The 16180-nt window shown below is 34.5% G+C and overlaps 1 long non-coding RNA gene and 1 pseudogene across 3 annotated transcripts in view; one reads left to right on the top strand and one right to left on the bottom strand.

The window, feature by feature from the left end:
• LOC123002287 (uncharacterized) overlaps positions 1–16180 on the bottom strand; it is a 1175027-nt gene that overhangs the window by 812095 nt on the left and 346752 nt on the right. The gene's annotated exons all lie outside the window — the stretch shown is intronic.
• LOC113241901 (U6atac minor spliceosomal RNA) lies at positions 12172–12290 on the top strand (annotated as a pseudogene).

Genomic DNA, 16180 nt, shown 5'->3' with positions numbered 1-16180 from the left:
TCTGTCCCTATAGCCACGGAGCACTAAATGTGCACCACACCATGTCTAGGCCAGGAATATAACTTTTCAGTACCATTATGACTGCCAAAGAGAAAAAGATCCCCTTCCTCTCCCTTGTGTGACATTACCTCCTGAGTCAAAATTTTAAACAATTGGGGGCACCTTGGTGGTTCAGCTGGTTGAGCAGCCGACTCTTGATTTGGCTTCTGTCATGGTCTCAAGGTCATGGGATTGAACCCCACCCACATCAGGCTCCACACTCAGTGGGAAGATTGCTTGAAATTCTCTCTCTCCATCTCCCTCTACCCCTCCCCCCTGCTCTCTCTCTCTAAAATAAATAAATAAATAAATAAATAAATCTTTTAAAAAGATTCAAACAATTGTATCTATTGGTGGAGACTACTTTACAAGAAAGACGGGAAAGGCAAATACTTAGTATTTAATCTCCTGAAGAAAGAGGCACACTTTGTGTCCCACTAAAACTCTTAAAGAGAAGACTTATCAAAAAAAAAAAGGAAAGAAAGAAAGAAAGAAAAGGGTGTTCAAGATACTGTGTCACCAAAATAAATTGCAAATGTTTGTATCCCCTTAGTTCTCTTTCTAGATTATGCTGTTTGTTCCTATGTCAAGGTCTTTGTTTTTTGCTTTTTTTTTTTTTTAAGATTTTATTTATTTATTTGACAGAGACAGAGACAGCCAGCGAGAGAGGGAACACAAGCAGGGGGAGTGGGAGAGGAAGAAGCAGGCTCCCAGCAGAGGAGCCTGATGTGGGGCTCGATCCCAGAACGCCGGGATCATGCCCTGAGCCGAAGGCAGACGCTTAACGATTGAGCCACCCAGGCGCCCTCTATGTCAAGGTCTTTGTAATTGCAATTACTTCCTCTTCCTAGAACATCCCTCCTCATATTCTTCAGATAGTTAACTTGTTCTCATTATTCAAGTGTCAGCTCAACTCTTGGGACACTTTATCTAATGTTCTTCTCCAGTTACTCTCTATTATTAAACTTGTTCTATTTTCTTCATATCACATATCACTACCTAAATTTATCATGTGTTTTTATTGTTGACTAGTTATTGTTATGCATTCCCATAAGACTATATCTTCCACTAGAGTAGTGACCATGTCATTTTTTATACATCACTATATCTGTTGTCACTAGCATACCTGATGCATAGGAGGTTGTCAATGAATGATTGTTAAACTGAAAACCAAATGTAGTATACTAGAAAATGTACATGCTTTGGAACCAAACATACCTGAGTTTGAACCCTTGTTCTACCAATTAAAAGTCTGTCACTCTATAAAGACTCCATTAAAAAAGAGAACTACAGGCCAATATCCCTGATGAGCATGGATGCAAAAATTCTCAACAAAATACTGGCAAACTGAATCCAAGAATACATTAAAAGAACCATTCACCATGATCAAGTGGGATTTATTCCTGGGTTGTAAGGGTGGTTCAATATTCAGAAATCAATCAAAATGATACAACACATTAATAAAAGAAAGGATAAGAACCACATGATCTTTTCAATAAATGCAGAAAAAGCATTTGACAAAGTACGACATCCATTCTTTATAAAAACCCTCCACAAAGTAGGTTTAGAAGGAACATACCTCCACATAATAAAGGCCCATCTATGAAAAAGCACAGCTAATATGCCCAATGGGGAAAAACTGAAAGTTTCTCCTCTATTGTCAGGAATAAGACAGGGATGTCCACTCTCACCACTGTTATTTAACATAGTACCAGAAATTCTGGCCTCAGCAATCAGACAACAAAAAGAAAAAGGCATCCAATCAGCAAGGAAGAAGTAAAATGTTCACTATTTGCAGATGACATGATACTTTATATAGGAAACCCTAAAGACACCCCAAAACTGCTAGAACTGATATACAAGTTCAGTAAAGTCACAGGATACAAAATCAATCTCCAGAAATCTTTTGCATTTCTATACACCAATAATGAAGCAGCAGAAAGAAAAATTAAAGAATCAAACCCATTTACAATTGCACCAAAACCTACAAGATACCTAGGAGTAAATCTAACCAAAGAGGTGAAAGACCTGTACTCTTAAAATTATAAAACACTGATGAAAGAAATTGAAGAAGACACAAAGAAATGGAAAGACATTCCATGCTCAGGGATCAGAAGAACAAATATTGTTAAAATGTCTATGCTACTCAAGCAATCTACACATTTAAAGCAATCCCTATCAAAATGCCAACAGCATTTTTCACAGGGCTAGAACAAACCTAAAATTTGTATGTAACCACAAAAGACCCCAAATTGCCAAAGCAACCTTGAAAAAGAAAAGCAAAGCTGGAAGCACCACAATTCCAGACTTCAAGTTATATTACAAAGCTGTAGTGATCAAAAGAGTATGGTACTGGCGCAAAAATGGACACAGAATTCAATAGAACAGAACAGAAAACCCCAGAAATAAACCCACAACTATATGGTCAATTAATCTTCAACAAAGCAGAAAAGAATATTCAATGGGAAAAAGACAGTCTCTTCAACAAATGGTGATGGGAAAATGGGACAGCAACATGCAAAGAATGAAACAGGACCACTTTCTTACACCATACACAAAAATGTGTATGTGAGGACTAAAGTAGCAAACAAATTGAGAATACGACAGACAGCTGGTCCTCTTAGTTTCATGCCATCTGAGTATGTGATAAATCAGTCTTTATGACTTTATCTGTGTTCGGAATATCATGTTAAAAAGGAAACATGTTAAGATTAAGTCCTAGAGCATGTCACTGGAGAAGTTCCTAAAAGTCATCACTGATTCAGTAATTAACACTAAAAAGAGTACATTAAAAAATACATATGTTTTAATGTCAAGAAGAATGGAGATGAGGAGGAAGACAAAGAGGAGGGAAATAAAAAGTAGTAGTAGAACAAAATACTCAGTATTGGGTATCGTGCGTGGAACTTGGCATTTTTACATAACATGAATGGTCATGATAAGTGAGATAACCACTGTGGAAAGTGATTTGTCAAGATCTACCCAAAGTAAAAAATGTGCATAATATTTATACTAGTAATTCTTCTATGAATTTATCCTAGGGAAATAAGAAAGGATATATGCAATTTTCTAACTATAGCAATTCTCACCAAAACAATGATAATAATATTGAAAAAATCAAAACAACTTAAATATTCAACAATAGGAAAGTAGTTAAATAAATGCTATATATAACAGTAACACTAAGAATCCATTAAATTATGTTTTAAAAGACATCTAATGATATAAAAAGATGGCTATATTATTACTTTTAACAGCCTTATTAAAATATAATTCACATACCATCCAATTTACCCATTTAAAGTCTACAATTCAGTGGCTTTTAGTATATTTACAGTTGTGCAATCATCACCATGATCAATTTTAGAGTATTTTTATCATCCCTAAAAGAAACCCTGTACCCATTAGTAGTCGTTCTCCATTCCCACCTCCTTCCAAACTCTGGCAACCATTAATATACTTTTCGTCACTACAGATATGCCTATTATGGAAATTTTATATAAATGGAAAATGCAGTACGCGAAATTGTTGGCTCTGACTTCTTTCATTTAGCTTTGTGTTTCCAAGGTTTGTCCATGCGTTCCTCCATTTTTATTCCTTTTTATTGCCAAATAATATTCCATCATATAGATATGGCGCTTTTTGTTTACCATTCATCAATTCATAGACATTTGTGTTGTTTTCCTTTTTTTTGGATACATGAATAATGTTACTATGAACATTTTTGTACAAGTTTTTGTTTGAACATAGGTTTTCAATTTCTTAGGTATATACCTAGGATTGGAATTGTTGTATCATACGATGATTCCATATTTAACTTACTGAGGAATAACAAAACTGTTTTCTTTTTTTTTTTGCCTTTTTTAAAAAATTTTTTATTATATTATGTCAGTCACCATACAGTACATCCCAGTTTTTGATGTAGTGTTCCATGATTCATTAGTTGCGTATAACACCCAGTGCTCCATGCAATATGTGCCCTCCTTAATACCCATCACCAGCCTATCCCAATCCCCCAACTCCCTCCCCTCTGAAGCCCTCAGTTTGTTTGCCAGAGTCCATAGTCTCTCATGGTTCATTCCTCCTTCTGTTTTACCCCCCCTTTCTTCTTCCCTTCCTTCTCCTACCAATCTTCCTATTTCTTACATTCCATAAATGAGTGAAACCATATAATTGTCTTTCTCTGCTTCCAAACTGTTTTCAATAGGAGCTTCATCATATTACATCCTCACAAGCAGTGTATGTGAGTTCCCATTTGTCCACATGCTTGACAACACTTGTTAGTACCTGTCTTTTTGCATATCTTCATCTTAGTTGATGTGGAGTGCTATTTCATTGTGGCTTTGATAACTAATAATGTTGCACATCTTTTCATTTATTACACATTTGTGTTGTCTCCTTCAGAGAAATATCTGTTCAGAGCTTTTGCTACTTTTTGAAGGCACATTATTTATCTTTTTGTTTTTGAGTTTTAACAGTTGGTCATATATTCTGGATAAAAATCCCTTATCAGATTTAGAATTTATTTTCTACAATTCTAAGAGTGGTCTTTTCATTTTATTGATGATATCCTTTGGAGCAAAAAGTTTTTAGCTTTGATGAAATCTATGTTTTTTTTCATTTATGTCCTGTCTTTTTGGTGTGCTATCTAAAAATATTTGTTTAACCCAACGTCATGAAAATGTACACCTATGTTTTCTTCCAACAGTTTTATAGTTTTAGCTTTCATACATAGGCCTCCCATTCATTTTGAGTTGATTTTTGTATATAGTGTATATACTGGGTCTGAATTCATTCTTTTACATGTAGATATCCAGTTGTCCCAGCACCATTTGTTGAAAAGACACATTTCCCAATTGAATAGTCTTGACATGTTGAAAAGCAATTGACTGTAAATGTGAGGGTTTATTTCTGCACTCTCAATTCCATCCAATCGATCTGTATGTCTACTATGATTCCAGTACCACACTGTTTTTATTACTGTAGCTTTCTGGTAATATTTCAATGTGAAAAGTGTGTCTTCCAACTATGTTTTTCTTTTCCAAGATTATTTTGGCTATTCTTGGTCCCATGAATTTCCATATCAGTTTTAGGTGGTGTTTGTCAATTTCTGCAAAAAAGGGTGTTGGAATTTTAATAGAGATTGCATTGCATCTGTAGATCAATTTGAGGAGGATTGCCATTTTGTCAATATTAAGTGTTTGCATCCATGCATATAAGATGTCTTTTCATTCATTTATATCTTTTTCAATTTCTTTCAACAACATTTTGTAATTTCCAGTGTACAAGTGTTGCATATATTTGGATTCTTTTTGATACCTTTTAAGATGTATTTTTTTCCTTAATTTCCTCTTCTGATTGTTCATTGAATGTGTATAGAAATAACACTTATTTTTGTATTTTGATGTTATATCCTGCAATTTTGTTGAACCTGAATATTAGCTCTAAGACTCTGTGTGTGTGCATGTGTGTGTTACTTAGGGTTTTCTATATATGAGATCATCTTATCTTCAAAAAGAGAGTTTTACTTCTTCCTTTGCAAATTAGATACTTTTTATTTCATTTTATGGCCAAATTTCACTGGCTAAAGCCTCCAGTATAATGTTGAGTTGAAGAAGAGTAGATATCCTTGTCTTATTTCTGAACTTAGAGGGAAAACCTTTAGTCTTTCACCATTAAGTATGATATTAGCTCTGGACTCATGATAAAAATACTCAACAAACTAGAAAATTTCTTCAACCTGATCTTCTCAGTATCAATTATATTGATGTTATTTTTCATCTGTTATTGATGTTTTTCCAAATACTGAACAGTTTCTACAATCTGAATAAATACTCCAAGGACAATACATGTTACTTTCAGTATATTGCTAGATCCAATTGACAGTAATTTATATTGTATTCATGCATCTCTATCTTGCATGACCATAAATAAAATCCAGCTATAATTTAAATTATCTCTTCTATGTTTCTTAAAATTTTATCAGGGTAATATTAGGTCCACAGGATTTATTGGGTTAATTTTCTTCTTTCTTTATGCTCTGAAACACATTAATAACATAGGAAAGTATTCTCTGAGGAAATGAAATGACTCATAGACAAATCTTTCTTAGCCCAGAGTCTTTTAGGAATTAGTTTATTTTTATACTTAAAAAATTTCTTTCATATTTTTGATCTTTTCAGATTTTCTATCTTTACATCAATTTGGTAATTGTTATTTACCAAATTTTATTTGGTAATTTATTTATTTAAAATAATTTATGTTTTCTTAGAAAATCATCAATTTCATGGATACTTTCTAAGCTTTTCATTCACCCACAGTTTTTATTTCTCAGACTTTTGAGACATCTAGTTTTTTTCATTTTCTTTCTGTTTTTGCATTTAGTTATTGGATTTATTCATGATAGATTAATTTACCTTTATTTTTATGGTCTTCAGTCTATCATCTATATATCACATTTTTTTTCTTTAAAATAAAAGCAATTTTGATTTTATGTAAGATTCTGAATTTTTAGTGGAATATTATTCTAATCCCTTTTTTTTTGTTAATTAGGCCAGTATAAAAGAAACCTGATTTTTCAGTACCTGAAGTCATAACTAAAGCAGAAGTGTGTGATAACAACATACCCTAATTTCAGACAAAGTATCCAAAAGCAAATAACCAGCTTTTTGTTTGTTCAATGTCCAATTCTGGGGATTAAAATGAAAGTTGCTATCAACATTATGGTTTCCAATATTGAAAATAACTAGCTGTTTTCCTTAATGTTCCTGTTTAAAAAGATTTTAAAAATATTTTGACTGCTAATACATATAATTTAACTTATTAATTTCCTTGCATGTGGATTTTATTGCTCCTTCTCAGCAGAAAGGATTTCTTGTAAATATCTATTGAGCATAATGCGGAATATATATTTTATTCTATTTCCATTCAATAACATTAGGGTCATGTTATTTTCAAAAGGTACAGAAGTAAAAACCCCACACATGCACATCTTAGAAATGAACTTAACTCATATACAAATAAAATTGACATTAGTTCAACTACATAGGCACTTGAGTACATGAATCTCATTAACTTAGTTTATTCTCACCTAAATTATTACTCTAAAATAGCTGTTGTTGCAGATCTTGTCTCTGTGTACTTTATGATCTTTAGATTTCCTAAAATCTCAGCAAGAAACATTACTTAAGCTTGAAAAAAAAATCCATGTGTGATTTGACCTTCTTTGAAAGGGATTTAGTCTCATTATTTTAACTAATGCTGGTAGCACATTACTGTAGAATTACTATATACTGTCTGGATTTGATTTCCCCAACATATGTTTATGACAGCCCTTTCTTTGTGACTTATTTGTGAACTGCAGACCCATACAGAAGAGTTGAAACTCACTTGCTTTTGAAAATCCCAGTGGAGGGTGGGGTTTAATTTTATATTTAAAGTGATAGAACGGTGTTTAAATGCAATTAAGTTTATTTATATGCCAAAAAACCTGAAACAATAGATAAGAAAAATGGACACCTATGATAAACTACAGAGACATTAAATTACTTTAAAACGTGGGGCGCCTGGATGGCTCAGTAGTTAAGCAGCTGACTTCAGCTCAGGTGAGGCTCAGGTAATGATCCCAGGGTCCTGAGATCGAGCCCCATATTGGGCTCCCCTCAGCAGGAAGCCTGCTTCTCCCTCTCACATTCCCCCTGCTTGTGTTCCCTCTCTTGCTATCTCTCTCTGTCAAATAAATAAAATCTTTTTAAAAAATCACTTTAAAACTTAATTTTCTAAACCAATGTTTCCCAAACTGTTGGGCAGAAAACCACAGCAGCAGAGTGACTTGGATGTTTGCTAAAAATGCAGATTCCTGAGACCTATCTTAGATTTAAGGAATTAGAAATATGTAGGCGTGAGGTTAGGGGATCCGCATTTTAACAAGTTTACCAGTTGATTCTTATCAATAATAAAGTTTGAGAATCACTGACTCCCATTTCTTCTTGAATCATCTTTTACCCTTTCCTAGCATTTCCCTCAGCTTATAACCTCTAATCAGTTGTCAACTCCTGATGGTATTATTCAAGAAACAAAATTATATTGAGCCAGTCACAGTATTAGGCATTTGGAATAAAAGATAATTAAGACATAAACCCTATCCTTAAGGAGTATAGCCTTGTTATAGAGCTATTCATGAAAACAGGCAATTTTAATAAAACAAAATTTTTATTATGATAAGATGTGCTCCAGGGACTATGGGAGGGTCAAGGAGGGCTACCTAAACCACTCTGTAAAAGAAATGTATGCTGGTTACCCAGAGGAGGTTATTATACATTACTCCCAAAGGAAAAGGAGTAAACCAGACTAAAAGGTAAGGCAATGGCACTTTGAGTAGAGGAAATATATACAAGAGCATACTGGGCAAAAAATCTTGTGCTTGAAGAAATACAAGAACCACTTTTATTCAAGTGTGCACTGAGAGATAGGTAAGCAATAAATTAATCTGGGAATAAAGTTAAGGGTATGATCATAGGAACTGTTTTAAACACAGTGAGTAGTTTGGACTTTATCCAGAGGGACATAAATATCCACTGAAATGTTTTAAGCACAGGTTAAAGATGATCATATATGCAATTTAGAAACATAATACTGGCTACTGTGTGGAAAATGGATTTTATTGGGGCAAGCTTGGAGTTAGTGAGTCTAGTTAGGTGACAGTTGCAATAATTCAGATGAAAGAAGAAACTAGAGAGAGTTACTTAGAAGGGATATGGAAGTGATGCAAATCTAGGAAATACTTAAGAGTTTAAATCAGCAGGAAAAGAGTTTGAATGTGGAACATGGAAAAAAACCTAGATTTCTAGAATGGGTGACTGAGGAGAAGGGGTGTACCAATCTGAGACAAAGTATACAAGACAAGGATCTGATTTGGGAAGTGGAGATGATAAGTTCCATAAATGCCATGTTTAGCCATAGGTGTTTATTGGAAGTTTGGGTAGAAATGCTAGGTAGGAAGTTGGCAATGAGCATGGAACTCAGAAGAAATATCTACACTGGAAATACAGGTTTTAGAGTCATTCATACATAGATTAGAGTTAAATCTGTGAAAGTAGATGAGATCATGCAGAGGAGTGTGTAAAGAACAGTCGAACTAAAAACAGAACCCTGGAAAACACTAATATTTTTCCAAAGTCACCCATGTATTTTAGGTGTGTGTTACAGCATTATCCCACTTCTAGTCACCAAAATATGTATTAGTTATCTATTGCTGTATAACAAATTGTCCCCAAATTAGCACCTGATCATATCATACAGTTTCTGAGTATCAATAATCTGGGAGAAGCTTAGCTGGGAAGTTTTGGCTCAGGTCTCTCAAGAGGCTGCAGTCAAGAAGCCCACGAGGGAGGGCTACAGTAATCTGAAGACCTGATTGAGCTTGGAGAATTCACTTCTAAGCCTACAGACATGGATATTGGCAAGATTCTTTGGTTCCTCAAGAGATAGACCTTTTCATACAGTTGTTTACTATATGACATAGGACTTCCCCCACAGTAAATAATGAGAGAGTGAGTTACAGTATCTTTTATAACATAATCTCAGAAGTGACATGACATTACTTCTGCCACATTTTATTGGCCACACAAGCCAAGCCTGGGAGATATACAAGGGTTAGGATACAAGAGGCAGAGATCACTAGGAGCCATTTTGTTGCCCGGCAACAGGTATAAATCTCAATATCATCTTTTTTTTATAATAAAAAAAATTTTTCGTTATGTTATGTTAGTCACCATACAGTACATCCCTAGTTTTTGATGTAAAGTTCCATGATTCATTACTTGCGTATAACACCCAGTGCACCATGCAATACGTGCCCTCCTTAATACCGATCACCAGCCTATCCCAATCCCCCTCCCCTCTCCCCTCTGAAGCCCTCAGTTTGTTTCCCAGAGTCCACAGTCTCTCATGCTTCATTCCCCCTTCTGATTACCCCCCTTTCTTTATCCCTTTCTTCCCCTACCAATCTTCCTAGTTCTTATGTTCCATAGATGAGTGAAACTATATGATAATTGTCTTTCTCTGCTTGACTTATTTTGCTTAGCATTATCTCCTCCAGTCCTATCCATGTTGCAACAAATGCTGAGAAATCGTTCTTTTTGATGGCTGAGTAATGTTCCATTGTATATATGGACCACAACTTCTTAATTCAGTCATCTGTTGAAGGGCATCTCGGCTCCTTCCACAATTTAGCTATTATGGACAATGCTGCTATGAACATTGGGGTGCACATGGCCCTTCTCTTCACTACATCTGTATCTTTGGGGTAAATACCCAGTAGTGCAATGGCTGGATCATAGGGTAGCTCAATTTTTAACTTTTTAAGGGACCTCCACACTGTTTTCCAAAGTGGCTGTACCAACTTGCATTCCCACCAACAGTGTAAGAGGGACCCCCTTTCTCCACATCCTCTCCAGCATTCGTTGTTTCTTGCCTTGTCCATTTTTGCCATTCTAACTGGCGTAAGGTGGTATCTCAAGGTGGTTTTGATTTGAATTTCCCTGATGGCTAATGATTTTGCACATTTTTTCATGTGTCTGTTAACCATTTGTATGTCTTCATTGGAAAAGTGTCTTCATATCTTCTGCCCATTTTTTGATTTGATTATTTGTTTCCTCTGTATTGAGTTTGAGAAGTTCTTTGTAGATCTTGCATACTAGTCTTTTCCCTGTAGTGTCATTTGCAAATATCTTCTCCCATTTCGTGGGCTGCCTCTCAGTTATTTTGACTGTTTCCTTGGCCGTGCAGAAGCTTTTTATCTTGATGAAGTCCCACAAGTTCATTTTATCTTTTGTTTCTCTTGCCTTTGGAGATGTGTCATGAAAAAAGTTGCTGTGGCTGATGTCATAGAGGTTGCTGCCTATGTTCTCCTCTAGGATTTTGATGGATTCCTGTTTCACATCGAGGTCTTTCAACCATTTGGAGTTTATTTTTGTGTATGGTGTGAGAGAGTGGTCAAGTTTCATTCTTTTGCATGTAGCTGTTCAATTTTCCCAGCACCATTTATTGAAGAGACTGTCTTTTTCCCACTGGATGTTTTTTCCTGCTTTATCAAAGATTAGTTGCCCAAAGAGCCGAGAGTCCATTTCTGGGTTCCCTATTCTGTTCCATTGTTCCATTCTATGTTTCTGTTTTTGTGCCAGTACCATGCTGTCTTTGTGATCACAGCTTTGTAGTATAGTTTGAAATCCAGCAACGTGATGCCTCAGCTTTGTTTTTCCTTTTCAACAATTCCTTGGCAATTCGGGGCCTTTTCTGGTTCCACACAAATTTAAGGACTGTTTGTTCCAGTTCTTTGAAAAATGTCATTTGTATTTTGATCAGGATGGCAATGAAAGTGTAGATTGCTCTGGGTAGCATGCCCACTCTCGCCATTATTATTCAACATAGTACTAGAAGTCCTTGCAACAGCAATCAGACAACAAAAAAGGATAAAAGGTATACAAATCGGCAAAGAAGAAGTCAAAATGTCTCTCTTCACACGTGACATGATACTCTATATGGAAAACCCAAAAGACTCCACCCCCAAACTACTAGAAGTTATAGAGTAATTCAGTAATGTGGCGGGATACAAAATCAATGCTCAGAAATCAGTAGCATTTCTATACATGAACAATGAGACCAAAGAAAGAGAAATTAGGGAATCCATTCCATTTACAATAGCACCAAAGATCATACGTTATCTTGGAATTAACTTAACCAGAGACGTAAAGAATCTATATTCTAGAAACTACAAATCACTCTTGAAAGACATTGAAGAAGACACAAAAAGATGGAAAAATATTCCATGCTCATGGATCAGAAGAATAAACATAGTTAAAGTGTCTATGTTACTCAATATCATCTTTTTTATTCAGAGTTTCCCATCATTAGAAGAGGGATAGTTTGCAATTTCTCTTACAACATGATTGGTATTGTTATTATTGATATTATCATCATTATTTATAAATTAAGTCATTTCACAAGTGCTTGCTATATTTTTTACCTTATTTCCCATTATCCACTTCATGCAATGTAACCAAGTGTTAGTGTGATATATTGAAATGACATCAGATTCTCCAAATAAACAATCCTATGTTAAAAATCTGGTTTCAGTATTAAGAAAGGAGAGAAGGTTAGCACTCCCCTTGACAAGAGGCCCCTCAGGCCTGACAACATGCATATGGTTAAGGCATTGCCATCTACTTCATGGCATCCAGTCATCATTTTTTAGAAAGCGTTCAAACCTAAGTGACCATCAACTTAATGTAGACTGCTATATGCATAAGATGTTACATATGAGCCTAATGGTAACCACAAATCAAAGACCTATAATAGATACACAAAAAATAAAGAGAAAGGAATTCAAGCATATCGCTAAAAAAGCCATCAAACAACAAGGAAATTGAGCAAGAGAAGAAAGGAACAAAGAGCTAAAAAAACAACTGTAAAACAAGTAACACAATGGCAATAAATATATATCAATCAATAACTACTTTGAATGTAAATGGACTAAATGCTCCAATCAAGAGACATAGGGTAACTGAATGGATAAAAAAGCAAGATCTGTCTATATGCTGCCTACAAGAGACTCACTTCAAACCTAAAGACACATGCAGATTGAAAGTGAAAAGGATGGGTAGACATTTACCATGCTTTAAATGGAAGTAGAAAAAAAAAAAGCTGGGGTGGCAATAGTTATACTGGACAAAATAGATCTTAAAACAAAGACTGTAACAAGAGACAGAAAAGGATACCACATAATGATGAAGGGAACAATCCAACAAGTGGATATAACAATTATAAATATTTGTTCACCCAACATAGGAGCACCTAAATACAGAAAGCAACTATAAAGGAGGACATAAAGAACATAAAGGAGGAAATTTTTAGTAATACAATAATAGTAGAGGACTTTAACAACCTACTTATATCAATGGATAGATCATCCAGACAGAAAATCAATTTGTGTAGCCATTATGGATAATAGTAGAGTTCCTCAAAAAATTAAAAATTGAATCACCATATGATACAGTAATTCCACTACTGGGTATTTACCCAAAGAAAACAAAAACACTAATTCAAAAAGATATATGGAACCCTATGTTTATTGCAGTATTATTTACAATAGCCATGATATAGAAGCAACCCAAGTGTCTATAGGTAAATGGATAAGGAAGATGTGGTATACACACAATGGAATATTATTCAGCGATAAAGAAGAATGAAATCTTGCCATTTGTAACAACATGAATGGACCTGGAGGGTATAATGCTAATGAAAAAAAATGTCAGAGAAAGATATATACGATATGATTTCACTCATACATGGAATTGAAGAAAGAAAACAAATGAACAAACAAACAAAAATACTAACAAAAAACCAGACTCTCAAATACAGAAAATGAACTGGTGGTTGCCAGAGTAGAGGTGGGTGGGGAATGGGTGAAATAGATAAAGAGGATTAAGAGTACACTTATCTTGATGAACACTGAGAAATGTTTTGAATTTTTGAATCATTATATTATACACCTGAAACCATAGAAATATATATATATATATATATATATATATATATATATATAAAGTATATATGTAACTGTTTATAACACTGTTATAGTTAAGTAACAAAGAAATGTATAAAAAATGATAAAATGAATAAAATAAAACTATTCTGTTCCCTGAAAAATAAAAGAAAATAATAAAATAAAATACAGTGAGGTCGTTTTCAAATATTTTAATCTCAAGTTTAAATTCTATTTATATGACTCCTAAAAATGGGATTTAAAGAGTTATAAATTATTTCAGTGCGTGAAGGTGATTAAATAGAATATAAATGTATGTGATACTTATATAATATAAATACTTAAAAATAATGTAAAATATTTAAAATAGAAAAAACCTGGTTTCAGTATAAATTAGCTTTGTATCATAAGCATGTTATTTACATTTTACCAGCTTTATTGAGGTATAACTGAAAAATAAAAATTGTATATAGTGCGGTGCCTGGGTGACTCAGTTGGGTGTTCTACTCCTGATTTTGGCACAGGTCATGATCTTGTGGTTGTGAGAGTAAATAAATCTTTCAAAAATTGCATATAGTTAAGACATATGATGTGATGATTTAATATACATATACATTTTGAAATAATTAGTACAATGAAGTTAATTAACACATCCATCACTTCACAGAGTTACCGTGTTTTTGTGTGTAGTGAGATCATTAGAACCTACTCTCTTGGCAAATTTCTAGTTTACAGTACAGTATTATTAACTATAGTCACCATGCCATCCATACATTAGATCTTCAGAAATTATTGGTCTCTTTTTAAAAAGATTTATTTATTTATTTTAGAGAGGAAGAGGAAGAGGGAGAGATAGAGAGAGAGAGTCTCAAGCAGACTCCCCACTGACAGCAGAGCCTGATGTGGGGCTTGATCTCATGACCCTGAGATCATGACCTGAGCCAAAATCAAGAGTTGGGTGCTCAAATGACTGAGGCACCCAGGCACCCCAGAAATTATTAATCTTATAACTGAAAGTTTGTACCCTTTTGCCAACATCTCCTTATTTCTGCCACCCCCTCAGCCCTTGGTAATCACCCATCTATTCTCTGGTTCTATGAGTTCAAGTTTTAAGATTTGAAATGTAAGTAAGATTATTATTTATCTTTTTGTGTCTGGCTTACTTCACTTAGCATAATGTCCTCCAGGTTCATCCGTGTTATACCAAATGGCACAATCTCCTTTTTTCAAAAAGGTGAATAATATTCCATTATAAATACATAGACTGCATTTTCTTTATTTATCCATTAACTGGCACTTATGTTGTTGCCATATCTTGGCTATTGTAAATAATGCTGTAATGAACATAGCAGTGCAGATACGTCTTCGAGATACTAATTTCATTTCTTTTGCAAACACAAAATTGAGATTACTGATTATATCTGATAGTGGGATTACTAGAACATATGGAGGTTCTATTTAAAATTTTTTATGGAACTTCCCTACTGCTTTCCATAATGGCTAGAATAAATCACATTCCCACCAAGAGGGTGCAAAGGTTTCTTTTATCCACATCTTCACTAATACTTGTTATCTCTTGTCTTTTTGATAACAGCCATTCTAACAGGTGTGAGGCATTGGTGTTTTGATTTGCATTTCCCTGATGATTGTGTTGTTGAGCACCTTTTCATATGCCTGTTGACCATTTGCATGTCTTCCATAAGGAAATGTCTATTCACTCCTTTGTCCATTTTTAAATTGGATTACTTATATTTTTGCTACTAACTTTTAGGAGTTCCTTACATATTTTGGATATTAACACCTTATTGCATATGTGGTTTGAAAATATTTTCTCACATTCCATGGGCTGGTTTTTCATTTTGTTGATTGTTTCCTTTTCTGTACATAAGCTTTTGGTTTTATGTATCCCACGTGTTAAATTTTACTTTATTGCCTGTGCCTTTGGTGTTGTTTCCAAGAAGTCATTGTCACAACCAATGTCAAGGAGATTTGCCCCTGTTTTCTTCTAGGAGTGTCACAATTTCAGGTATCACACTTAATCCTTTGAGTTAATTTTTGTGAGTGATGTAAGATAAGGATGCAATTTCATTCTTTTACATATGGATATCCAGTTTTCCCAACACCATTGAATGAAGAGACTATCCTTTACACATTTTGTATTCTGGGCATTTTTGCCAAAGATTAGTTGATTATACTATGTGTAGGTTTATTCCTGGGCCTTGTATTCCATTGTCCTATATGTCTCTTTTTATGGCAGTACCATACTGTTTTGGTTACTATAGTTTTATAATATAGTTCTAAATCAGGGAGTGTGATGACTCTAGCTTTGTTCTTTTTTTCTCAAGACTGCTTTGGCTATTTGGGATCTTTTTTGGTTCCATAAAAATTGTAGGATGTTTTTCTATTTCCATGAAGAATGCCCTTGGAATTTTGATAGGGAATGCATTAATCTATAGATTGCTAAGATAGTATAAATATTTTAGCAATATGGAGTTAAGATGGCGGAGGAGTAGGGGACCCCTTTTTCAGCTGGTCCCCTGAGTCGAGCTGGATAGGTACCAGACCAGCCTGAACATCCACGGAACCAGCCTGAGACGC

The sequence above is a fragment of the Ursus arctos genome, chromosome X (assembly GCF_023065955.2).
Source record: "Ursus arctos isolate Adak ecotype North America chromosome X, UrsArc2.0, whole genome shotgun sequence".
In the NCBI taxonomy this organism is placed as follows: Eukaryota; Metazoa; Chordata; class Mammalia; order Carnivora; family Ursidae; genus Ursus; species Ursus arctos.
This window is presented reverse-complemented; position numbering and strand designations above follow the sequence as displayed.